This window comes from Zootermopsis nevadensis, unplaced genomic scaffold (genome assembly GCF_977971745.1).
Source record: "Zootermopsis nevadensis isolate Lab colony 2312 unplaced genomic scaffold, Znev_1.0 Znev_ptg000024l, whole genome shotgun sequence".
NCBI lineage: Eukaryota > Metazoa > Arthropoda > Insecta > Blattodea > Termopsidae > Zootermopsis > Zootermopsis nevadensis.
In genome coordinates this window covers 2,161,225-2,187,713 of record NW_028259156.1, presented here as the reverse complement: position 1 = coordinate 2,187,713, position 26,489 = coordinate 2,161,225, and the positions used below count along the sequence as shown (strand labels likewise).

General features: G+C 36.5%; 3 protein-coding genes across 7 annotated transcripts in view; 2 read left to right on the top strand and 1 right to left on the bottom strand.

Moving 5' to 3' along the window:
* Positions 1 to 25,390, bottom strand: part of dgo (ankyrin repeat domain containing protein 6 diego) — a 111,464-nt gene extending 86,074 nt beyond the window's left edge. The window contains exon 1 of the mRNA XM_022076681.2: positions 25,036 to 25,390. The gene's annotated coding sequence lies outside the window, so the exon portion shown is untranslated. The remainder of the gene's footprint in view (positions 1 to 25,035) is intronic.
* Positions 1 to 26,489, top strand: part of LOC110835950 (uncharacterized) — a 108,796-nt gene that overhangs the window by 44,466 nt on the left and 37,841 nt on the right. The gene's annotated exons all lie outside the window — the stretch shown is intronic.
* LOC110835953 (CDK5RAP1-like protein) overlaps positions 1 to 26,489 on the top strand; it is a 153,497-nt gene that overhangs the window by 97,462 nt on the left and 29,546 nt on the right. Inside the window, exon 12 of one of the 4 annotated variants that reach the window (XR_015536786.1) lies at positions 9,392 to 9,543. The exons of the other annotated variants lie outside the window; for them this stretch is intronic. The gene's annotated coding sequence lies outside the window, so the exon portion shown is untranslated. The remainder of the gene's footprint in view (positions 1 to 9,391; positions 9,544 to 26,489) is intronic. 4 annotated transcript variants of the gene reach the window in all.

Below are 26,489 nucleotides of genomic sequence, written 5' to 3'. Positions count from 1 at the left end.
TACACCAACATGGTCTTCTAACTTGGAGAACCATGAACACAGAACACTAAATAATAATAATTGTTTGTAATTATATTATTTTAAATGTACATTTCTCTGTTGATTTCCTTTAAATAATAGTAGAACGCATCTTTGTTTAACGAATTTTTACTTGAAGATTTCTGTCTTCTGAGTTGTTGCGCTGTGTAATCTGGTCAGGTCTGTCGCCGCGATGATGGAGACAGCAATGACCTCTGAAACGTCGGTAAACTTCTACCAGACTACACAGTGCAAGAACCCAGGACACGACCGTCTTCATACTAGCTGCTATGAGAAATTTAAATAGAACTTCCGGTTACTGAAAGACTTTCCAGGAACATAGCCGTCTCGTAAAACGAAGACATCGTGTTACCCTTGAAACGTTTGCGACTAACGTCAAGAATTGGACCTTCAGTATTATAACAAAAAGTTTAATATTTATTACTTGGTAAAGATGAATAATTGTGTTTTTAATTTAGTAACATATGAACAATGTAATATCACGATATCGTGAAAATGTTAAGAGTTTATTTGAACCAGCCAGGAGCTACGTTCTCTCTGTTCGCCATTGGCTTTTGTCGTATCTTCACTTCGGCGACGTTGCAGCGGCCGCCATGGTAAGTCATTGTGACTTGGCAGATACGTTCGGTTTTTATAATGGACAAAGAGCTTGCCGGAGCGAAAGCTTCTTTCTTGGAACAGACATCTCTTTAAGATACTTACTATAATATACGTTTCCAGAGATAATATCTTAGGTTTAAGGCAGTAACACTTACCTAACTATAAACGTGGCAGTGTATTAAAGTTAGCTTTAGAGCTACCAACTCGGGTTCAGTGTGGTCCTTTAACCCTCTGAAGACGAAGCTCGTATGAGTAATTTTAAAGAATTCAGTCCGTACCGCAAAGAAAACACAGCACTTGCCCATTACAAGATGGTTTCCGCTGTTTAAAGCACTTCGGAAATGTATTTACCACTGGGGTTTAAAGATTTAATATACAGATGACTTGTTATAAGAGATTTCTATATCCGAGGCTTTGTTTTCGTATCATGAACATCAGATCCTATTTTCGGTGGCAGTTTCACTGACTCCCCCCCACAATTTTGGACCCGGCGACTACAAATTAAGGCTTCTCATTGTGTATTATTCAGAAAATCCACCGGTATGTTGCCGACATGTTTTACGCGTTTTCGATATACGCGGTGATTATCAGGAACGCAACCTCCGCGTATAACGAGAGTCACCTATATTCCTTTACTGTTGTCGTCACATATAAAGTAAAGATAAAGGTTTATATCTTAATTGCGTCATGTTTGTGTTTTATTGATACAATATTTTATTTTCCGTCTATACACAAACTTAAAATAATGTTGTTTAAAATTACTTAAAATTATAACTACCTTTTACTACTTCTTATTAACATATTCATTTACATTTTATTACGTTATATTACGTATTAATTTTTTGAATTATTGTATTTCCTATGTCAATATCCAAAATCATGATTTGAAAATTAATTTTACAGATATAAAACATCCAAGTACAACCTCCAAAATTAAAAGAAGAGACTTAAAAATTAAAAATAAAACAAATCAAAATAACCAATATACGCAACGCAAGATGTACAACAGTTTTTAAAATATATTAAAATTGATAGACCTGATGATGATGTGATACACATTGAAACATGTCGTCGATACAAAAAATGTAACAAGATGCAGTGTCTACTGAGAATGTTATAATTTTAAGTAATTTTAAACAACATTATTTTAAGTTTGTGTATAGACGGAAAATAAAATATTGTATATGTAAATATAAAGGTTTTCATGTGCTTAATTAAGCACAAAAGAAGTCTCATGTAGAGCGAAGGTGTAGTTGTATGCAGTAACCTCGGCAATAGATGAAAGTGTGTGACCAACTTTACCCCAGGACAGAAGGCCCCGGTGGCTATGGTTAGGAGGCTGGGTGGGCCCCAGAGTCGGTCTGGGTGAAGTGGAGAAGAGAAAAGCTCTGCCCATGACGGGAATCGAACCCCGGTCTTCCACCCAATAGGCTAGGCACTCTGAAAGATAATTGGCTTTGTCCTCGTAAGAGAAATCGAACTGGTGACAAGAGTTTAAATTTTAACGAAGACAAATTAAGAGTAATAGAAATATAATTTAAATGCGATTTAGAAGTGAGAGCTTAAAACGTAAAATGTATAAATAATTATCTTCGCTTAATCTGTTATTTCTGTAATGGTCACGACAAAATCAATCCTTGGGATTTTCGAATAGAAGCATTTAAATTCTTGTAACGGTCATGGAAAAGTCAATTTTTCAAAGGCGTATTTCTACCGGTATGTAGCAGAGGGAGTGACAATATTTATGTCAGTTTGAGGTCACAGGAAGGTAAGTGTCATGCCAAGGTTACGACAATATCAGTTGGAGGGTTTACCGAATATAGGCTTTTGAAATTTTTAAGGTCATTCGGCAGTCATTTTTTCAGACGCATATATATATACTGTTCTGTAGAAACCTAACTGATCATATTCATGACAGATTGAGGTCATGGATAGGTCAACGTCACCACAGGATCACGACAAGATCAGTCCGTGGGTTTTCCGAATAGAGTCCTTTGAAAATTTCAACTTCATTCCGCAGTCATTTTTTCAAACGCATTTATCTGCCGGTCTGTAGAAAACTGACTGACCACATTCATGTCAGATTGAGGTCATGAATAGGTCAACGTCACCACAGGATCACGACAAGATCAGTCCGTGGGTTTTCCGAATAGAGTCCTTTGAAAATTTCAACTTCATTCGGCAGTCATTTTTTCAAACGCATTTATCTGCCGTTCTGTAGAAAACTGACTGACCACATTAATATCAGACTGAGGTCATAGATAGATCAACGTCACCATGGGATCACGACTAGATCAGTCCGTGGGTTTTCCGAATAGAGTCCTTTGAAACTTTCAACTTCATTCGGCAGTCATTTTTTCAAACGCATTTATCTGCCGTTCTGTAGAAAACTGACTGACCACATTAATATCAGACTGAGGTCATAGATAGGTCAACGTCACCATGGGATCACGACTAGATCAGTCCGTGGGTTTTCCGAATAGAGTCCTTTGAAAATTTAAACTTCATTCCGGAGTCATTTTTTCAAACGCATTTATCTGCCGTTCTGTAGAAAACTGACTGACCACATTCATGTCAGTCTGAGGTCATGGATAGGTCAACGTCACCACAAGATCACGACAAGATCAGTCCATGGGTTTTCCGAATAGAGTCCTTTGAAAATTTCAACTTCATTCCGCAGTCATTTTTTCAAACGCATTTATCTGCCGTTCTGTAGAAAACTGACTGACCACATTAATATCAGACTGAGGTCATAGATAGGTCAACGTCACCACAGGATCACGACAAGATCAGTCCGTGGGTTTTCCGAATAGAGTCCTTTGAAACTTTCAACTTCATTCGGCAGTCATTTTTTCAAACGCATTTATCTGCCGTTTTGTAGAAAACTGACTGACCACATTAATATCAGACTGAGGTCATAGATAGGTCAACGTCACCATGGGATCACGACTAGATCAGTCTATGGGTTTTCCGAATAGAGTCCTTTGAAAATTTAAACTTCATTCCGGAGTCATTTTTTCAAACGCATTTATCTGCCGTTCTGTAGAAAACTGACTGACCACATTCATGTCAGTCTGAGGTCATGGATGGGTCAACGTCACCACAAGATCACGACAAGATCAGTCCATGGGTTTTCCGAATAGAGTCCTTTGAAAATTTCAACTTCATTCCGCAGTCATTTTTTCAAACGCATTTATCTGCCGTTCTGTAGAAAACTGACTGACCACATTAATATCAGACTGAGGTCATGGATAGGTCAACGTCACCACAGGATCACGACAAGATCAGTCCGTGCGTTTTCATAGCCTCTGAGATTAGTTCAAGAGTAAGATGTAAATGATAAATTTGCGGCAGTGGTATCAAGGTTAGATTCTTACTATTCATTTCGTGTGTCTCTTTCCAACGAAGCAGCAGGAGTCCACGAATGGATTCCACTTCTCTTGGTGTATAATCCATTAACTATTAAAGCTCTTTCCACGTGACAAGCTCAGTTAAGTATCTTACTTAGAATTCTCCCATACAAATTAAATATATTTAATTAATTTATAATTTCTGTGTTTATTATAACATAAAACTCAAATCTTTCGTTTACGTACAATTAACAGTAATTAGTATTAAAAATATATTAAAATTGGCCGTCAATCACAATATAAGATAATTAAAAGATTAAAATATCATTTTTCGTTCCGTATCGAGTACTCGATTTACATGTGGAACATTTACGACATGTTTCGGCTATATATAGCCGTCATCAGGTGTTATGTTATAAACTTTTTAACTGAATTACTGATTTTTACTGATTTTTAATGATTTTTAGTTTTCATTTTTCTTATCATGTTCACGTCCTTCATATTGTATCTTCATCCGTTGTTGTGTCACATGTCACTAATATGATTGTATTTCGTAGTGATGCCAATGTTGTGTATATTGGACTGTGAAGTAAAGGTTTCAATATTATTAACGGAACGTAAAATGATATTTTAATCTTTTAATTATCTTATATTGTGATTGACGGCCAATTTTAATATATTTTTAATACTATTTAAATAAATCACAATATGACGCACCTACAATATCTTAGTAATTAGTATATCACATTTCTGTTGATATCAGTATTTAATGTAATTATTGATGGAATAGGTGTTTGAAATTTATAAAGAGGTAAAATTTTAAAGTGTTAAATAATTTAAAGTCATAAAATGTAATATATTTTTTTAAAAAAATCTAATTACATGAGTTTACAAGTATTTTGGATCAGATGCATTTGGTTCTTTGCTGTAATGGATTCAGTGTCCATAGCAACCGGAAGAGTCTAGGGACAGTGTAAGGAATGATATGAAGGTATTTATTTTCGCTGATTTCATTTTGAAAGTCACAAAGTGACAGTTTACTAGCCGCGACGTGACTTCTAAATTGTAGCTAGCAGGTAATGTGTAAAGGCAGGACGAATTGAAAAACATCCTCGGTTAGAAATTCTCTTTGAAGTTAATGCATTCTTTCTTAAGCTTGTGTTATAATGGTTAATACTGTTACCGTAACGGTTATTCATGTAATTTACAGAATCTGTGGCCTGACATTCTCCAAAGCTCACATAAGTTTAGTTTCCTGAACTTGAATGCGAAAAATATATCGCACCAAAAAAACAGATAAGAAATGCATTGAGAATTATTTTTTCGAAAAACTTGAACCATTGATTATAATGAGGCTTAAAATTCAATGACCCTGGTTGCCCAATCAGCTTGTTTTACGGTTTCTATATAGAGACATAAACAGTTGGCATAAACTAATTGAAAATCTAAAGTCAGTAACAGAGCGAACGCTCTAGAATTGTTACGCTATACGTATCATTCCTAACTTGTTAATTCTCTGCGTTCATCTTTAATAAAATTCATAAACAGTGGTCTGTATATCAAGACACCCTACCTTTAACATGAGACCTGAAAGTTCGTATACCAAAAGAATAAATAAACCCCGAATCATTTATATCAGTTATTACTATGTCGACGTATGATGCTAATTCTTAGCTTACGTGGCTAATTACCAAGTAAATCACTTCTTGCATTAAAACACACGCGATAATACTACAGTGGGCACAGATCGATGTATGCATTATGTACTTAAATGGTGAACGCCGTGGTATAGGACACTGACCACTGACTGAACGGTCTTATTAAATTCCTTGCAGGGAAACAAAAGTTTCTAATTTCCCGAAGTTCTGTTATAATAAATGATATTTCATATTCTCAATTTCTGTTTACTCGAATGTCGCGCCGTATAGTCTCTGGAATGTCGGTAAATTTATACCAAACTTCGCAACACGTCAGAGACAGGAATTATAATACATTATTTCAATGCCCTGAATTAAATGAGAGTGGCATCGCCTTCACCCCAGAAGTTCGTGCGTCCGCCATATTGTTATTGTTAGATATAGTAAATTAATAAGTGATGCCACGGTGGTCTAGCGGTTAGAACGCTGGCCTTGTAATCCTGGGGTCTCGGGTTTGATTCCCCGTGGTGCCCGAATTTATAACTTGTGTTGGGCAAGGCCGTGGTCTAGGCGACACGGAGTTTTCCTCCGTGGCATCCCAACAATTACTCCATTCACACACAGAAGAAGGCAATGGCAAACCACTTCTGGATCATCTGCCAAGAACGTATATGAACAGGTCCCAGTCCGAGAAAAGGCTGGAAGGATCCTGTTCATATGGACCTGTCGTCAGACAGAACACTAAATAAATATATAAAATAGTTGGAGTGGCCTGTAGTGGCGTAACATTTATACCAAATGTCATGATAATCGGTAAACTGGTTCAAGAGTTTAAGCGAGAAACACGCAGACATGACATACAGCGTAGTGATATCATAGATATACTTTTTTTGTTAAGAAAGTAATGTATGTTAAAAATGAAGTCAAGTTACCAAATTATGACTACTTATGTTCTTTAACCTGGTGACACGCTACGTGATATTGTCTGTCTTAGTAATTTATAAGTTTAACTAAAAGATTTACGTATGAAATCCTACAGTTTGTGTCGTCTTTTCATACTCACGAAAGTGTTACGTAGTCCGGATATACGAACGTCCTCTACCTGTTAAATTATGCCTTTTGGTTGAATCCTGTCGTATAAATGGTAAATAATGTACATAGAATATTTACTATAAATGCAGCTTAGTGATTTGTCTTCAATAAAAATTAAACTCGCTACCTAAATTAATAAAACTTTTCTGTTTTGGCTACTCTTAAAACTTTGTATATCGTGTAATGTATTAGAATATGAATTAAGTAACAAACAACTATTAACACTTTAGAAAATAAACTATTGCCATACGCGTTTCGACCTCAAGAGGTCATCATCAGTGGCAACAGGGAAATCATTTCATTTAACCAAAAGGTTCAAACTGGATTTAGAAATAACCATTTGGTTAAATGAAATGATTTCCCTGTTGCCACTGATGATGACCTCTTGAGGTCGAAACGCGTATGGAAATAGTGTCTTTTTAAAGTATTAATAGTTTCTTTGTTACTTATTTGATATTTTGGCTTCGTTTCGTAATTTTTAACGATCAAAAATTTCTATACGACATTTTGTCTTGCATAATTCTTCAGTTATCTACACGAAAAAAAGAAAGTAATTTTAAATTTTCCGCATTTGATGTACTCTTATTTTACGTTAAAAAGATCGACCCTGAAGATGGAGGCGATACGTTTCACCGAAACGTTAGTACCTACAAGTCTACACTTCGTTTAAAATCAAGTCAAATTCAACAGAAAATCCGGGAATCTGATGTGGAAACTGTAATCAGTGAGTCACGTGGCAGAAGTCTGGAATAGTTGCTAGCAGACGTACGAGTGTTAAGGGTCCAGTGACTTAAGAGCATACGTGAGATTTGTTCTACGTCACCATCAGCTGCAGGAGCCTAAGAACATGGCGTACGGATTTCTAGTAATTACTCGTGGCTAAAGGTACTCAGCAAAATGTTCCAGATTCAGAAATTATGAAACAAATTACTGGCGAAAACCGCGCAATGCATTTGAAGCTTCATTAATATTATAAATGATCAGATAAATTGATATGAAGGTAATCTTCATCAGGGTTCTGACGATTTGCAGACTCGCAGATAGGTATACCGACTTTCGGGTAAAAATTTTGTTTCCATATTCAGGTCTGAAGTCAACCTTAAATCTCAAAGAAGCCAATAGAAAATAAGGACCAGTGAGTCGAACTTCGGTTCTTACGAGGTACGATCGGAAAGTTTCAAGACTGTGTCAATAGAGGGCGAACCGGATGTAGTACGAACTTCTGCCGCTAGGGGGTGCGGCCTACATTCATAGTGAATCAGTGTGCCAGCCGGCATCATCGAATTAGCATTTGTTTCTTAGTTACGGGCGTTTTGGTAGTGCATTACACCGACCCTTCTGCGATTTCGGAATGGCGTGTGCATCAAATTTTGCCAAAGACTCGCCAAAACGGCTACGGAAACCTATGGAATGCTAAAGCAAGCATTTGGGGAGTCCGCAATGGGTCGTGCACAAACTTTTGTGTGGCATTCACGTTTTAAAAATGGCCGAACCTCTGTCGATGATTACGAGCGTTCAGGACGACCATCTTCGAGCACAACGCCCGAAAATGTTACGAAGATTCGGCAGGCCATTCACGAAGATCGACGTCGTACCATCAACGACTTGTGCGACATTGTTGGGATAGGCTATGGGACCTGTCAGCTGATTCTAAAGGAAGAACTCCACATGCGACGCATCCTGTCTGAGGACCAGAAGCAGAATCGACTTCTCGTTTGTCAGGAGCTCAAAGATCTTGCAAGAACCGACCCCAAATTCCTTTCTAAGCTCCGTGTGACTTCTTCCTCTTCCCAAAGATGAAAATTCAGCTAAAGGGAAGGAGATTTGAGACGATAGAAGAGATTCAGGCAGAATCGCAGATGGTGCTTGACAGGCTGACAAAGCAAGATTTCCAGGGATGCTTCCAGGCTTGGCAGCGGCGCTGGGATCGTTGTGTTCACTCCCAGGGGAACTACTTCGAGGATGATGGATGAATTTAATACCTGAGATAAGTGTACGGGTTTTTATACGCACAGTCTGGAAATTTTCCGATCGCACCTCGTATGTTTCTCGCTGAGCTGTTCCTTGTGTTAAAATATTAAATTTGATACCAACGTAGCGACTGTTACACATGTAAAATGGATTAAAATGGCTAGCGATGTGGATCAGATGAAACTTCATATGTTTTATTTTCCAGCAGGATGAAAGAAAGATTAAGAGGCTGTATTTGAAACAAAATATTTTCTTCTCTACCTAAAAAATGCTAATAGCTTTCAGTTTTCAGATTGGTACTTAATAATAATGGCTTATTATTGTATAAATACTTTGAAATTCAATTGTGATCGCCTTTACCTTATGCAAATACGTACGCTTTAGGAAATTCTTTTGTTACTAACGCTGAAAGCCTTCATTTGTTCTCTATAACGTGAGCTTTGTAAAGTTGATTATGTTACGAATGAATCACGGTAGCTAAATAATCTCTTGATCCGGAACACTGAACACTAAACGATTTTAATCAAGTTTGTAAATCGCGTAATAAAAGTTAATTTGAAGCCGTGAATTACAGAAAGGAATACATAACCACGGGTAATGCATTAGATACGTTTAGGACAACAGACATTTCAATTATACCAACTTCTGAATTGTGCATCTGAGATAATTTTAAGTTATTATTTCGGGACTGATGTGTTTTAGAAAAGAAGTGGACTCTGGAGTCTAATTACGACGACAGCTGGCTTAAGACCGAACGAGCTAGGTAGGGACATGGGACACCAGTCCATGAATACAGCAAAGTTCTCAACACTAAATGACCACAGATTTAAATCTACTTTTGCACCTTCATAAAGGTAAATAAGATTCTCGAAGATTCCATAGAGAAGACGTCTTCTTGGCAAGTTGATATTCAAGATATCTGAGTTTCTCATGGCTGTGATTGAACTCCTTGGTCACGATTTATTAACCTAATTATATTGGTTGATAATTTAATGAGGTTAATCTTATTACGTAAATGAATAAAATTGATATTTAACACAAAAGTATAGCCTCTGCTCTGATAATGTTACGGTACAAGTTCATCCTAAAAGTTGGTAAACATCTGAAATATTACACGGCGGTATATAATCGACAAGATGATAGTCGCTTAGCCAGCCAAGAAATTCCTCGTCATCTATTGGATAAGAAACGTTTGTTACCGCATTTGCGAGAGACTGCTACTGATCACTGTGAATGCAGTCCACAAGTTCATACCTTATGTAAGATCTTTTTTAATATTATTCTTCCATTTACGCATTTGTCGTAATTTCAGGATTTTCTAAAATTCTGTAAGCATTTCTCTTTTCAATCTCGTCCTGCGTGATTTGGTGGCCTAAATATTTGATTCCAGAGGCTTTATATAGAAGCTTGTCAAAAACCAAAAGGTTAATTACTATCTTTACAAGAGGTCGACACTGATCCATGTACTAAGCGACTTAGAATAATCCTATTATAATATTATCCTCTAGTCTGCATCTAGGTCTGTCGTACGTTATTTTCTCCGCTGGCTTTCCGACTAGAATTGTGTGTGTATTTATATTCCCTATGTGTGCTGGCCTTGTAATCCTGGGGTCTCGGGTTCGATTGCCGGCGGTGCCCGAATTTATAACTTGTTTTGGGCAAGGCCGTGGTCTAGGCAACACGGAGTTTTCCTCCGTGGCATCCCAACAATTACTCCATTCACACACAGAAGAAGGCAATGGCAAACCACTTCTGGATCATCTGCCAAGAACGTATATGAACAGGTCCCAGTCCGAGAAAAGGATGGAAGGATCCAGTTCATATGGACCTGTCCTCAGACAGAACACTAAATAAATAAATAAATAATGTGTGCTACATACCCTGTCCATCTCATATTCCTTTATTCGATCTCCGTAACAATTCAGCTACAAATTATTAAGCTGCTCTGGGGATTTGAGGTTCTCACGGTGGTGAGAAGATATCGCTGTTGGTAATTTGGGTTGTGACGTCATTTTGTCTTCAAGAGCCAGAGTACCACAAAGTTCGTCATTAGTTATGCAAATTTCTCCACCCACCTGTCACTTTCTCTTGAGGTCGAATATTCACCTTAGTGCCCTGTTCTCAAACGCCTACAGGTTGTTTCCTCCTTTACAAGATCTCCCAGCAGCTAAACCAGAGACGAAGTTACAGTTTATATTACTTTGTTCTATCAACTCTTTGATAGCAGACGGGGAGATAAAGTGGTTTGAATTGCAAGAGAAAGAGGATTATCCGCTTTTGATCTGCTTTTAATTTCTACGTGCGTACAATTCTTAAAGTTATGTAGGATTTGAGATTTTCGCAGCGGTGAGTCTGAAGATTGCTGTCTTCTGGATCAGTGGTATTCAACCTTTTTTGTTCGCGTACCCCCAGATATAAATTTCTCTTCAACTTTGTAAGTTGTCTTCGCGTACCCCCAGATAAAATTTCTCTTCAACTTTGTACCCCCAAAGTTGTTGGTGTATAATTCAAGTTATGCATAGTATATAATCTACATCTAAAATAAATTAAATAAATTACATTACTGATTATTCAGTGTTTATCATAAAATAATATATATATTTTTTAAATTTCACGTACCCCCTAAAATGTCTTCGCGTACCCCCAGATATAATTTCTCTTCATCTTTGTACCCCCAAATTTGTTGGTGTATAATTCAAGTTATACATAGTATATAATCTACATCTAAAATAAATTAAATAAATTACATTACTGATTATTCAGTGTTTATCATAAAATAATATATATATTTTTTAAATTTCACGTACCCCCTAAGATGTCTTCGCGTACCCCAGGTTGAATACCACTGGTCTGGATTATTGCGCCGTGTATTCTGGTAGAAGTTTACTGGCGTTTCAGAGAGGTCCTTGCTGCCTCGATCATCAGGGCGATGATCGAGGCAGCATTTACCTCTGAAACGTCTGTAAACTTCTACCAGAATACACGGCGCGATAATCCAGAAGACAGCAATATTCAATTCTTAAAGTTTCTATCATTCAATAATATTATTTGAATCTTATTACATTTATGAATAATTCATTAGCTACATTTATACGTGTAGTCTGATGTCGAGACATAAATATATACTTAGTTTTCTCTGCGTTTACTTCTGAGCCAATTTCCTTTCTCGCATCTGACGAAGTTTTTGTTTTTAATCTTTGTGGTATTTATGTCATCGTCCAATAAGTTACATCATCAGCGTAAATCAGGAGCTGGTATATCTCAATAAATGTCAGTCCGTTCTGATTTTCTCGGAATTTTCTGGTTTCTTATCCAAAAACAAAGTTTAAAATTGGCGATAGCCCTGATGATGGAAGCATCGAGGACCTCTGAAACGTTGGTAAACTTCTACCAGACTACACGGCTAAACAACCCAGAAGACAGCCATCTTCAGGTCAAGATAATTTATTATGTTTCCTCCGTATTCAAGTAGACACGATGCAAATAGTAAACAAGGAATCTTTTGGTTGGCGTTTGCAACGCAGAAGACCTTAAGAAGAAATGAGGCTGTGCTCAGTCTTCCAGTTTACAGATCCCAGTACATAATGATGCCTATCAATCACTTCAAGGGCTAAAGGTTGATTTGTCTGAGGGAACTGGCCAGCGCACAGCCATTATAACGCCGTCATGTTATACACGTTTTGGTTTCATGAAGCTCATAGTTTCGTTGTGTGGTTTGAGTGGTTATCCAGTTACAATATCACCGTAAAATGTGAACTGTTTCTGCCAAGAGCTATAATACTACATTACCTACTGAAAGGCGTAATGATTTATATTCTATAACGATAATGATAATTCTTTTTGTACAATAAAGACGTTATAGAAACATATAAAATATATTTTAACTAGAGCAGAGCGCTCCTTTCGGGGCTCCTCGGGGGTGGGGGTTGGTCAAGTGTTTAAAACAAAACCAACCCCCTCTTCGGGGGGGTTGGTTGCGTTTTAAAATCTTGAATAAGACACAGAACTAACCCCCCCTTCAACATCAACAATTGTCTGTAATACGTGGGGTCTGAGAATTGACGAATGAAAGTGAAGTTTTAGACCTATGTAAATAATATTTAAGAATTTAGTCCGTACCGCGAAGAAAACTTAACATTTTACTATTACAAAGTTAATCATTTTATGAGGTTTGAAGAAAAATATCTTGTTTACAGTGAGAATCGTAGGGAACCCGTATTTAAAAAAATGTAGTTATTGATTTTGGTACATATAGTTACCAGAGGATTGTAAAGGATAAACAAAGACTTGAGTTCGTCTTACCAATATGTCAAATTTGTTTTTGTTTTTTAGTTACGATAAACTGATGTGTAATGAAAGTTGTTGGAATTATAAAAAATTGTTTTAAAACTACAAGGTACGGAAGGACTAATGTAGTTTGTAGGTTAAAAGTCACGTATTTTAATATAAAAAAAAATCCGATATCAGTCTTATTTATCCGCAGAGCCTACCCTTATTTGGAGTCGATGCGTTTCTGTTTCATTATTTTCTCCTTCCATTTTGTTTCTATTTTCCTTTGTTCTAACAGGTCTCTGTATATTTCTTTACGTTATTCTATTTTTTCGTCACTGTATATAGAATGAAATGATTAATCGTACTGAAACGTATTTTAAAATTCTAATTTTGACTTTTTAATTTTAATTTTTTTCTATATCTTTGATAAGGTTCGTGCATCATCGACGTAATTGATTATCTTTGACAAATTCTTCCTCTGTAGTCTGGAATCTGGTGAAAACGACTTCTTAATTCTTCTGATAGTTCTTGAATTATTTGTATAAAATGGTGTTTAACTATATTTTTTCTAGGAAAATGATATTTAGGAAGACCACGTATGAAATGGTTTGGACAGATTGTTTGCCCTTGGAACTCGTATAATTGTCCAAAGGTTTGTAAGGGAAAAAAAAAGACTATTTATCATCACGTGAAGTTAACACATTTTTCTTGTACATGTACGAAGTACAACCACAACTTTCTTTACATTTATTAACAACAGAAAAGAACGTAAGAATGTTTGTGCAACTTTTGTTGTTGTTTTTGTTGTGTACGACAACCCCTCTCCCTCCCTCTTCAGACACTTTGCATCTCAAGACATTGTCGGACAAACTGTATTGTAGTTTTGCATTCGGAAAGTGACTGACTCGAATTCTGAACAAGTTTATTTCTTGACTGAAGTTTTGCTCAGACCCCAGACGAAAGCCAAGTTGGTAGGTGACCTCGAGACCATCATTTGCACCTCTTCTCACGTCATACTTAAGACCTTGGCAATTCACACAGTCTACTTAAATAATTTAAAAAAAAAACACCTATGTGTTAAGCACTTTTGCAACATCACGATAAAACACCTACAGAATCGTTTGAGCAGCGAAAGAAAGCCTGATGTCCGGGTTTGTTTTATCTTCTTATCCTTTTAACACATGCATTATACGACGTCATATCAATAAATGTGCTGCCTGAGGCCTCGATTTCTCTCAGCAGATGGCATTATCCTTTAAAGTTGTCTCCATTTCACTATAGCAGTGTGAAAACGTTTTAAACACAAACTCATTTTGAAATGCAAGCTGCGACTTGTGTCCAGTGCATTTTTAAAACCTGTTCCGAAGGCATTTTCTGTCACGCGTAGCAGCATGTATCGTTTGCGCATGCGCCGTAGGTTTGGGCGAGTCCAAATTCCGACATTGTTTCACAAAGGGGTGTTTGGGTTAGTTGTGTTGCAGCTGTGGGCGCGTTAGGTATTGCTGGCACTTCCGAGTTGTGATACTAACGTACATATAAACATTCGGCAGCTTATAAGATGCCTCCTATTGAAATACTTTGGTTCAGTGAAAATGTCTTGTATTACTGTTGCCATAGCAACACTTTCGTGCTGTAAAAAACCTGAGTTGATTTCTGCGTGTCTCGAGTGTTGGGAAACTACGGCAGATATTTTTTCATTGAACTAGTAATTACAGACCAGCATGCTTCAGTGACGTACGTTGCTTCTGAGAAAGTCCCCCCCCCACTACTTTCCCCTACATTCACCTTAACACGCCAGCCAGAGGCCAAGAGGAATAACACGGACTATATTTGCATTCATACGTAAAATCAGGGCAATGAAGGACTTTACATTTTAAAAGCGACTTAGCTAATGACAGTCACGGTTACATTCAAAGTAAATTCTTTAGGAATGATTCTGAAAAATCCTATGTTGAAGATGATAGGTTTACTGATGATAAAAAGGAAATTACATTTAAATTAATATTAATGTTAATTGCGTGTGAGGGGATGGGAGCTTATTTTTTTAAGATATACGACTTTGTAATATTTGAAAGTGGCGTATGTCGTGGTCCATTTTTGTGGTAAATCTTTAATACAACATAGTAACACGTAATTAGGGTTATTCAAAATTCCCTCTGCACCTGTAATAACAGCATTTATTAGAATCGATTTCAAAACACCTGACACTCAGAAAAACACGTGGGCTATCTATAGTCCGTGACTGTAATCTTGATACTTGCAAGGAATGCAGAAAGTCCGGATTATTAAAGGCAGACGCTTTCCTCCTTCACCCCACTTCCACACCCCGCAAGTCTCAAGATTACAGTTGCGGACTATAGATAGTCCACGTGTGTGACTTTGACCGGCGTTTGTAAGTGTAAGCTGGTTCATTATGAGAAACATTTGTGTCCTTCCGGTTACAAGGGTACTTTTGAATTACCCTATATAATAATATTGCACACAAATAATAGTTTTCTTATTTAATAAATGTATTGCGACAAATACTGATGACAGTAACTTTAAACATTGACTAAAACTGTTTGTTGAGCGGATTTTCTCTTTTACGTTTACGTGTCTGTTATTAGCAAAGCATTTTGCGTCTTAACTCCTTCTCAGCCTACCTTAGTGTCCATTGCTACTCTCCAACTTTCTCTTTTCTCTTATCTATGTACTCAACTTTCCAAATTATCATCTTAATATTCACAAGAAAATTAAAATTAAATTCCGTCTCAAATCGTCTTCAAATGATTAATAACTTCTGGACTATTTGACAATGAGTGGGAAACGATCTCAATACCCTATTTACTAAATCCTCTGTCATAAAACCGTTCTTTCAGGAAAATAAACATGGCGGATGTATGAAAATTTTGGGGAATCAATAAATCACGTTATTGTAAAGTAAGACGTTTCAAACTACTCTCGTACTTTATACCCTTAAAAATATGTTACTACTTTTAAGGTTATGTTCGTTCATATTTAAAATAAAAACAGCGAAGACTGAGATAGCATTGACGTGCTTGTAGATTGTAAAATTTAAGGCACATTTTTCTGTGAAACTTTTATTATTCGCATTGAAAGTTCTCCAGACACTAAGCAAAGCTTTTACTTTGTTTGCCAAACTGACGTTAACGGTCTGGTTAACCTCTTCAAGCTTCACGTGTACTCACGATGTATTTGGTCTATTTTATTGTTACTTTTGTTTTCAAATTAAGAAAAATACGACGACTGCAGTGTAAGAGCACGCATTTCTTACGTCAGACGTAGAAGACAGCTCCGTTTTCCATACCTGACGAAAACTAATTCTATAGACGAAACCCTTGCACTCAGCTAGTCAAAACTTTATGAATTTTATGGAACCCGATGGTTGAATGTCGTGTTCACGAGAGTCTGCTATCTGTCTCTGTCCTGAGCCAAACCAATTCAGCCCAAGTCATATTTCTCTTCGCTCCATTTTAATATTATCCTCTCATCTTTGAATAGGTCTGTCAAGTGGTATCTTTCATTTAGGCTTTCCAACCAAAAGTTTGTACGCATTTATGTATCCCAAGAGTCTCCACATGCCCCCCGTTCCATCCTCGTTGACTGTCTTTTCCACTGGAAAACAAAACCATCTTTTATCTTGCATAACTAAGCGTTAATCAGCTGATATGTGTTGGTTATGGATAGTATTTCTTTGCGGTAAGGATTTTGATTAAATATTATACGAGTTTACACTTAAAATGGTAAAATAATTTATCAAACTGCTCCCAGAATGCTCTGTGCTTCTGAAAATTACTGTATCTTGGAGGATACCATCCCACTTTGTTGTGTGAATTTGTTTAGTCGTGATATAAATGTTCATTTTACTCGTGATAAGTGATTGTACCACAACATAAAGCCTGTATCTTTCTAGGTTTTATATTCGGCAAAGATTTCCACAGAATCTTCCACTATGTATTTCTGGATGCATGGAATAGGACGTTTTGTTTCTGAGAATGAAACATACAAAGTAATTAATATTATAGTGCAGAATACTTTATTATTTATTTATTTAGTGTTCTGTCTGACGACAGGTCCATATGAACAGGATCCTTCCATCCTTTTCTCGGACTGGGACCTGTTCATATACGTTCTTGGCAGATGATCCAGAAGTGGTTTGCCATTGCCTTCTTCTGTGTGTGAATGGAGTAATTGTTGGGATGCCACGGAGAAACCGGGGAAGCCCCCGGAGGAAAACTCCGTGTTGCCTAGACCACGGCCTTGCCCAACACAAGTTATAAATTCGGGCACCGCCGGGAATCGAACCCGAGACCCCAGGATTACAAGGCCAGCGTTCTAACCGCTAGACCACCGTGGCCCATTGCAGAATACTACTGTGGGAAAATTCGGGAAATACCAGGGCTACACAGAAGTAGTCATTTAACTACTAAATATTTGGATAGTTGTGAAATTAATGGAAGCCTTCCATGAGGTTCACACCTGATTACACTCTCATGAAACAACTTTCACAGAGTTTCTCCAAGCATCACAGTAAGACCCCCCCCATAAAATAATTACACGAAATTTAGCTGTAATTTATAAGCAATTTTCCGATTTCATTCTGTAAGAACAACTCACTTCCAGATGTCACGTTTTACCGTTGCTAAGTTAAGAATTTAGTCCGTACCTCAGAGAAAAACTTAGGTGTGACTTCTTAACACTGTTTCAAATGAGAAGTAGACGAAACCTATAAATACATGCTGCAAGTGTTACTGATTTTTAAAGGGTTAGAAAGACCACGATCATAAGATTTGAACTCCACTTACCATTAAATAACGATAATATATTTGTCTGGTTGATTAACTCGTAACCCATTTGTTCGTCAATCCAAGACATTGCAGCAGCTGTGAGGTTAGGTTATGTAGAACGAAATGAATGTAATGTGCAGTGAACTGGGAAGGACTACTTCGACTTTCCTCGTGGTTGACTGAGAAACCCAACAAAAATAAATCATAATACTTAGTGTTCAATCCGAGATATAAACGTTTATCTTATGCGTCTAAAATAGCCCAGTTATCGTTCAGCTGAGACTCGTCGATTGGATTTTCCAGAAGCGATGACTACAGGTACGAGGCGAGTTTAAACTTAACTGTTCTGTAATAACATAAATGTTAGATTATCGCCTTAAAACACAGAAACCTTTCTAATTCGTGCCAGTTCATGAGATATTTATTTCATGAGTGCAGTGATAACAAATGGACGACCGGTGTAGAATTGTCGTCAGGGAGATGGTACTATTTTGTACTGTAGTCGGAGCAAATATGTCCGGAATTGATCCGAAGTCACCGTGGACGATGCTGAGAGGTGATGCTCCAGCATTACTCGTAGATTTTCCTCAGTTACTGCAATTATTTTCTGTATTTTATCTGGAAATAAGCCACGATGATCTTCCAATTATGATCATCTGATCTCAGTTGATTTTTATCAAACTCCGCATTTTAAAAAAACATCGTTAAATAAATCAATCACGATCTGGTATTGATAACCGTCCTCTCTGACTATAACCAGCTTCTTTATTGTCACAGATAACATAGAAGACTGAACAGAATCAGGACGGGATAGTGGGGACTGTAGATTTTACTTACAACTAACAAATTGCGTTGAATTCGACTTTAGAGCACTAAATAAGGCTCGAATAAGTGCAACGAATCAGTCGAATGTAAGAGAGTCTTTGTCCGTCGGAGTTACGAGTTCGGAGACGCGGTCACTGCGATTATAGAGTAAGCGACAGACGGAGATGGCACGACACTCATACAAAAATTCTTCAGTGTACGAGTGCAGGTATACTAGCCGTTCCGAAAACATAATCAATGTTTCTGCATTAACAGCAGATAAGTGAGTTATAGAAGATTTAAGACTTTCACAGCGGTCCATTGATGATGTTGATCATATTTATTCAGATATTGACTGTGTTGCCGACGTTTCGGGAATGCATATCACATCCATCACCCCAAAAACAACGAATAGATAAATCAGTTAAATACATTTTTTTATACTTTGTTGTTTTAAGGTGTATCAAGACCGAAGGCTTAATTGAAAAATATTAATTTGGATTTTAGTCAAAATTAACGACATAAGTGGGATATTTTAAAAGATCTACTGTAGAAAATATCAAAGTGCCGATTTTCAAAATTTTTCGAATTTTGTTGTGTCGAAGTCTGAGTTTCAGAATTTCAGAATAAGGTGACAATTCATACCGAGTTTCGTGATAATCAGGTTTTAGGGAGAGACGCCGTTAATTTCCATAATATGCCTATTATGTTTCTTTTAGAAAGTCAGTTTAAATACATGTCCCAACCCACGTCATCTTCCTCTTATGGAAACCAAAAATTTATCATAGTTTTTTTGGAACCCACGAAATTTATTCTTGAGCTCGCAGTGTGCATTACCATTCACCTTGAGATCTAAGGACACGCCTACGTTTATTCTTACACTATTAGGATATTCCGTGTTAAATGCCAAGATTTCATACATATTTCATTTCCACATTTTGTGTGCTGATTTACTAGGATGTTGTGAGTCTGACGTCATGCCATTTGTTAGTTCACGTGGCTTAATATAGGTCGCCGGATGCTGAGACCAAGGGTAATCGTGTTTTAAGGACATTTTCTTATTAGACTTGTTAAATTATTACAGTAATATCTCCGATTAAATGAGTAATTAATATTCTATTACTCACTTCTGTTGTTTAATATAAGTACAAGGCGACTTATACCATTCTCTTTCTAATCCGAGAAGCAAAAATTCTATCCTACATTTCTGTGTTCGTAGATTTTGTGTTATATATTTATTATAAATTAATTGTTATTAATTTTTATCTAATTAATTACCAGTTAAAATAAATAGCTAATCAGATAAAAATATTAACACAATTTACATTTATGGATGTTAGATAGGTTTTACTGTATAAAATTCGATAATTTAAATATCAGGTTCAAACTGATTTTATGTGTTCCGGGCAGTTCTTAGGTTGTAAGAAGGGAACAGGTAGAACTGTCATACGATATCTTAAATTTTATATGGATGTTCTTTTTTCTCAATATTTAGCAGCGATGGATTCCTACTAAGGGAAAATCGAAGAACTCTGAAAAAAAAAATGTCCCAGTGCCACTTTGCCCACCACAAATCTCATATGGACTGACCTGGGCACGAATATAGGCCTCCCTAGTAAGAGACCGATGATTAACATTTGTATGCTCGTACTGTATCAGATATGTTCTACAAATCCGAAGCTCGAAAGGAAAAAGTATGAATGTGAAGACATCGTGTTCTCACATGAAGACACTTTACAAAACATAGCCTACTGATACGTTCTCTCTCACACAAAAGATGCTTGAAAAATAGGCAATAATCTTAGGAAATTACATTTGTAATGTGTATTTTAAAATTGTCTTGTACCAAAGAATCTCCCCCTCGATGGCACCACGTTTTCCACTGGGATATGACTGGCGATCCCTGCCGTAGATTTTTCACAAACTATTTCTCTGTAGAACTAGAGAACATAATTCCACGAGGCGAATTTTTACGATGGAGTACCATGATCAAAACTCTGGACAGTGTCATTGGGGTTCGAGGTTTCGTCCAGTCCTTTGCGAAAGTGTCAAAACTTCTCGCTCGGCCTCTAATAATATTTCCGAGAACCTGTTGACGTTCAAGTGTTTGGGAAAAATCTGAATATTTTTTTTCGCTCACGAGACATTTTATGAACTGTAGACATACTACACTTAAGTATAGTTAATTTTTAAGATAGTGTAATTGCGTCATATTGTGAATATTCTAACAATTATTTATTTTAATCCGTCTTATCACCTATACGAAGACAGTAGTACTTCTGGACATATCGGAACAATCACTCCTACATCTACGACCGATATGTACATCTGATAAAATTAAGAAAAGACAACACCTCGCCCAAAAATGAAAAATAAACGTAATGAAACATCACCAAATGGAATCATATTTGAGTTTTAAGTTCGTAGATATATTTTACACCTGATGATGGTTTTATAAAAACTGAAACATGTTGTGTAAAATATTCCAAAATGTAAATCGATCAATCGATATGGAACATCAATGATATTTTATTATCTTAATTATAAGAAATTTTAAATATTGTGATAAGACGGATGAAAATAAATAATTGATAGTTAATTTTTTTTTTCCCTTTCAGTATAATTTATCAATTCCTTGATTAATCTATTCCATTCTTCACAATTTATTGTACAAACACCAAACCATAGCTAAGTCTATCTGAATTAGGTGACCCACTGATTTCTTGTTGCTATATTAAGGACATATGAACCTGTTCTAAACGTGTTCCATTTCAGTGATCCTACATAATCAGTCCAAAATGTTGTTCTTTCTCGCTATTAATGTCTATAAGAAACACGTTTAGAAGAACCGTCGGTTGGCGTAATTCTTCATTTGATGGTGAAACGTGACTGAAATTTTGATTATGTACCGGTTTTTCTGCGTCATTAAACGGGACCAGTGATAACTCGGAACTGGCTTCTCTCTTATGCCCATGGGGCGCAAACTGAGAAACCGGAGATATTTTAAGAAATTGTAATGTTAGAGTGTAGATCGTTGATATACGACAACTAATATTTCGATACAATCTCGTCAGATGAATTTAAACGTACCGGTATGATTGAAATTATGTAACCTGTAGATTTATGTCGTGTTCAGCGCTTAAGTCATTTCGCATTCTGTGCTGAAATGTATAAAATTAATTTAATGTGATATGATGTTTTTGAAAAATAATTTTGTATGGTTTTGGGGTCTGTGTTATACGACGTTGTATTGAATGTAAAATAATACGTAATGAACTCCCGAGTCTTAGTAAAATTTTACTACCGACTTTCTTTGGAAAATAATATTAATTTGTAATTACATTGAAGACAGCATTCGACCGTGTACAAAAAATTTGATTTGAAGAACTGAATGAAGAGTATTTGTCTCCTATTTTAAGTAACTATCCAAAAAATTTGCTTCGAGTCTCTGAGGAAAATCACAAAAATGTATTTGTCAAGACACAGGTTTGTAGGTTGAGATTTAAAGCCGACGGGTCACGACCGATTCTATATATTTTGAACTACAGACATCGTCGTTAAATAAACCACAAACCACGAAACCACGTGTCATAATCACTCAAGCGCGATCATCATCTTGTATCTGGTAAGAGTAATTCTGATAGTTGTAATATTAATTAAAATATTTAAGTTTCTATGGCTTATTCGTGAACCAACATAATAATGAAGGTATTTAATGTATCACACCACGCGTTTATAATTAAACAACCTTAACCGCCACGGTGGTCTAGTGGTCAGAACACTAGCCTTGTAATCCTGGGGTCTCGGGTTCGATTCCCGGCGGTGCCCGAATTTATAACTTGTGTTGGGCAAGGCCGTGGTCTAGGCAACACGGAGTTTTCCTCCGTGGCATCCCAACAATTACTCCATTCACACACAGAAGAAGGCAATGGCAAACCACTTCTGGATCATCTGCCAAGAACGTATATGAACAGGTCCCAGTCCGAGAAGAGAAAAGGATGGAAGGATCCTGTTCATATGGACCTGTCGTCAGACAGAACACTAAATAATAAAATAAATAATAAAAAAGCCTTATGTACGTTTCAGTGTACATCGTCTTATCACTCGGATGGCGAACATGAAGTGTCAATGGACTTCATGAATTAGTGTACGAACAATTGGTTCTAGGAATAATGTTCGGCCCGAAATTTTCTTCAAATATAACTTTAAACAACAAATAGTAATAACTATATAATTATAAATTAATAGTAAAAAATATTTTTTATGGTTTGAAACTTGATTTTACGTTACGATGAAGAGAGAGAAGAATATTTTGACCTGACTTGAGTGACAGGGTGGAATTTTATAATTTGTGATTTTCTTAAGATATTATTAGGATGATTATATAAAGGAGGCTGAGATGGGCGGGGAATGTAGCGTGCATTGGGAAATGGTAAATAAGTACAATATTTTTCTTGTCAAGCTTAAAGGAAAGAGATTACTTGAAAGTCCTAGGCGTAGATAAGAGTATAATATTGAAATGTATCTTAGAGGAATCGGGTTGGTGAATGTGGATTCGATTCATGTAATTTAGGATAGGGACTGTTGTTAATGAAATTTCGGGTTCCTTAAAAGACGAGAAATTACTTAACTAGCTGATTCTACTATTACCTTTTCAGGGAGGACTTTGCTACATGCAGTTAATCTAGTTAGGTATGACTTTTCACCGTATTAAATTTTTCAGACAGCCCAAATTGTCTTCACACTTCCAGGTGTTAATTATAACCTGTTAACTTCTTCCATGCATAAATTGCAGATCGATTGTCATCGTTCAAAACTTTACATACATATTTGCAATGGTTAATCATTTATAGCCATCAAATCAAAAGCTAAATATAGGTTTCGCTAGACCGCCATGTTATCGTACAGAACTTGGCACAAGTCTCTGTTGCTATTATGGATATTAACTAACGCACTCCATGTCGAAAAAATCATTTTCAGATGCTAACTCTTTTATCTTAGACACCTGAAACTTCATAGACGTTTTTACAAGGATTCGTCAGTCATTATCCTGAGCTAAATCCAGTTCTGACTCTGTCATAACATCTGGTATCTTTCTTTAAAGCTTTCCAACACAAATATTTTATCCCATCATTTAAGTTCTTGGTAGAAGATAACGAGATTATCGCGAGTTCTAGAAATCTATTTCTAGTGTACATTAATCGATTGATATCGGAAAGTAGAATTTTCTCGACATCAGAAGCCTAATTTCATTGCAGTAACAAAGGGTACTTAATTTATGGAGTTGTTATTTATTGCGTACGAAGAAAAGTATTGAAACCCCTTATGTACATATTTCTTCTGAACATCAAAAGTACACATTTCACTCTAATGTTTGGCTTTCCACTTTAATTTCTTTGTGACGTTGAGTGGGATATTTGATTAGGGACCTTATTACAGTTTGATTAGGTTAAATAATCAGACTCTTAGATAACCCTACATCAATTTCAAAACGTATTTACTTCCTAATAATATGATTGGACGATACATCTATCTTTACAATCAAGAATATTACTTTAATATTTCATTTTTAGAACTCTTGTAGCTGTAATACTTTTTTTAAAATTTGAAGTAACTAACATTATAACAACAAACTGATTGCTTCGATTGGTAAAATATAATGTGAATATTCTTTGTGGTTTTATTTAATTATAAGGCTCTCCCAAGATGCTCTTTTAAGCAATAGCCTACAATCCACTTGGTACATCTATCAGTACCCGTTCTTTAAGCTCTTGGTAAATAACTGAAAAAAGTTTCATACGGTTAACGCGAGGTAAAGAGAACATTTAAAATGTCCAATTTTCAAAGACACCAAGTCTTATCGTTAACAAATCGTATTAGATGAGTTGTTTAAATTAAATGTAACAACACAAGACTAATAAGTATCACGACCATTCAACCTCGATTCATTCCTCATATTGAGGTTTCTGTATCCATACGCCTTCTTGCATTGTCAGTTTATTCCTGACTTCGATCATCTGTAGTTGGTGAGTTATAATACGTTAACGTTTCTCATGAAGGTTTAAATTTGAATGAATCGTTTTTATTCTGTTATCTGTTCATTTTCTGTTATACTTCGGTTATCGATCATATAAAAATCTTCCCTTTACTATAATTTATCCAGTTTGTCCAACATACCTGCCTTATTTCCGTTAATTTCATTCTGGAAATAAGAAATATTTTGCATTTACAGGTACTCTAGTTATTTTCTCACTTTTATCGTAAAAAAATACTAACCCATAATTACAGAAAGAGTTTATATTACTATAAACATTAGTCTAATATGTTCTAGTGGTTGATGATTTTGTTTAAAAAGAATATTATGAATCTCTTCTTATCTAAAATTGATTTTGTAGCATTACTTTTAAATGTTTAAATTTTTTTTTATAACTGTCGATTAATTTTAATAAACCTATATAAATATATTTGTTAATGAGACCTTACCTGACCTACATGTTTCGGTACATATATCCCTCTGACAGCATGAGGTGGACGGTTGAAGATATATCCACAGTAATAAGCCAAATCCACTGTATTGATGCACGCAGCGAGTAGGAGATATCAACGCACGATCACAACACCAACTCACTTAACACAATCGAATTGGAAGGACACACCTTCAACACTCACTACACCAATTTTCCGTACACCAAGCACACAATTCACTCCAAACACTCCACGGTTACCAAAAGAACTAGTATTTTTTAAAATAATTTCTGCGTAAAAATGGATCCACGGTACGGGACGCGGCGACTTGCTCGTCTCTGTAGACTGGCTTACCTGAGCCAGGTAACAACAAGCGGTGCCATCTTGTGTTATGCTCACGTCACGAGCCATCCGCCAATGGGAAACTATTAGGCGGTGGCTCAGGAATTCCTATACCTCCTATTACCCCTTCGCCCTCCCACACACCGAAAGAAAACCAGCTTTAAACACCTGAGGCATTTTTTTTACTATTATACGCCTTAGAAAAGCGATACATAGTACAGTCTCTGGACAAATTGATAGTTTGTTCTTTCAGACTTCATTTTATAATCCAGGAACAGTGGATGATCTTGGCCTGTGATTGCATTCCACGCTGTACTTGAAGCTATCACTAAGAAGAATTAATTGAAGAGGTTTATAGGCCCAGTTGATAAATCCCTTTCAATTACTGTTTTCAGATATGCAATTATAGTACATATATTAAGTTTCATTCTCATTGGCTTTCCAGTTCAGACCGTTTATTAAACAGAGCAGCCAAAGATGTGGATGTGATGATATAAATGTCTTCTGTTCCTCGTTTTTGCCCGGTTCAATTTCTAAGTTGTGTAACGTCCAGACTTGTCAAAACACTGAATACCTATTCTTACTGTGCCATGACAAATTTTGTCGTATGCCTTCTAGATGTGAAGATATCATATTACAATCTCTTTTGCGTCATAGTTCGTTATAAATAGTGCCTTTCATTACATCATTAAGGTTATAAGTATTCAGTAATATAGCAAGTAGAGCCACGGTGGTCTAGCGGTTAGAACGCTGGCCTTGTAATCCTGGGGGTCTCAGGTTCGATTCCCGGCGGTGTTGGGCAAGGCCGTGGTCTAGGCAACACGGAGTTTTCCTCCGTGGCATCCCAACAATTACTCCATTCACACACAGAAGAAGGCAATGGCAAACCACTTCTGGATCATCTGCCAAGAACGTATATGAACAGGTCCCAGTCCGAGAAAAGGATGGAAGGATCCTGTTCATATGGACCTGTCGTCAGACATAACACTAAATAATAATAAGATGAGGTGGTCTAGCGGTTAGAACGCTGGTCTTGTAATCCTGGGGTCTCGGGTTCGATTCCCGGCGGTGCCCGAATTTATAACTTGTGTTGGGCAAGGCTGTGGTCTCGGCAACACGGAGTTTTCCTC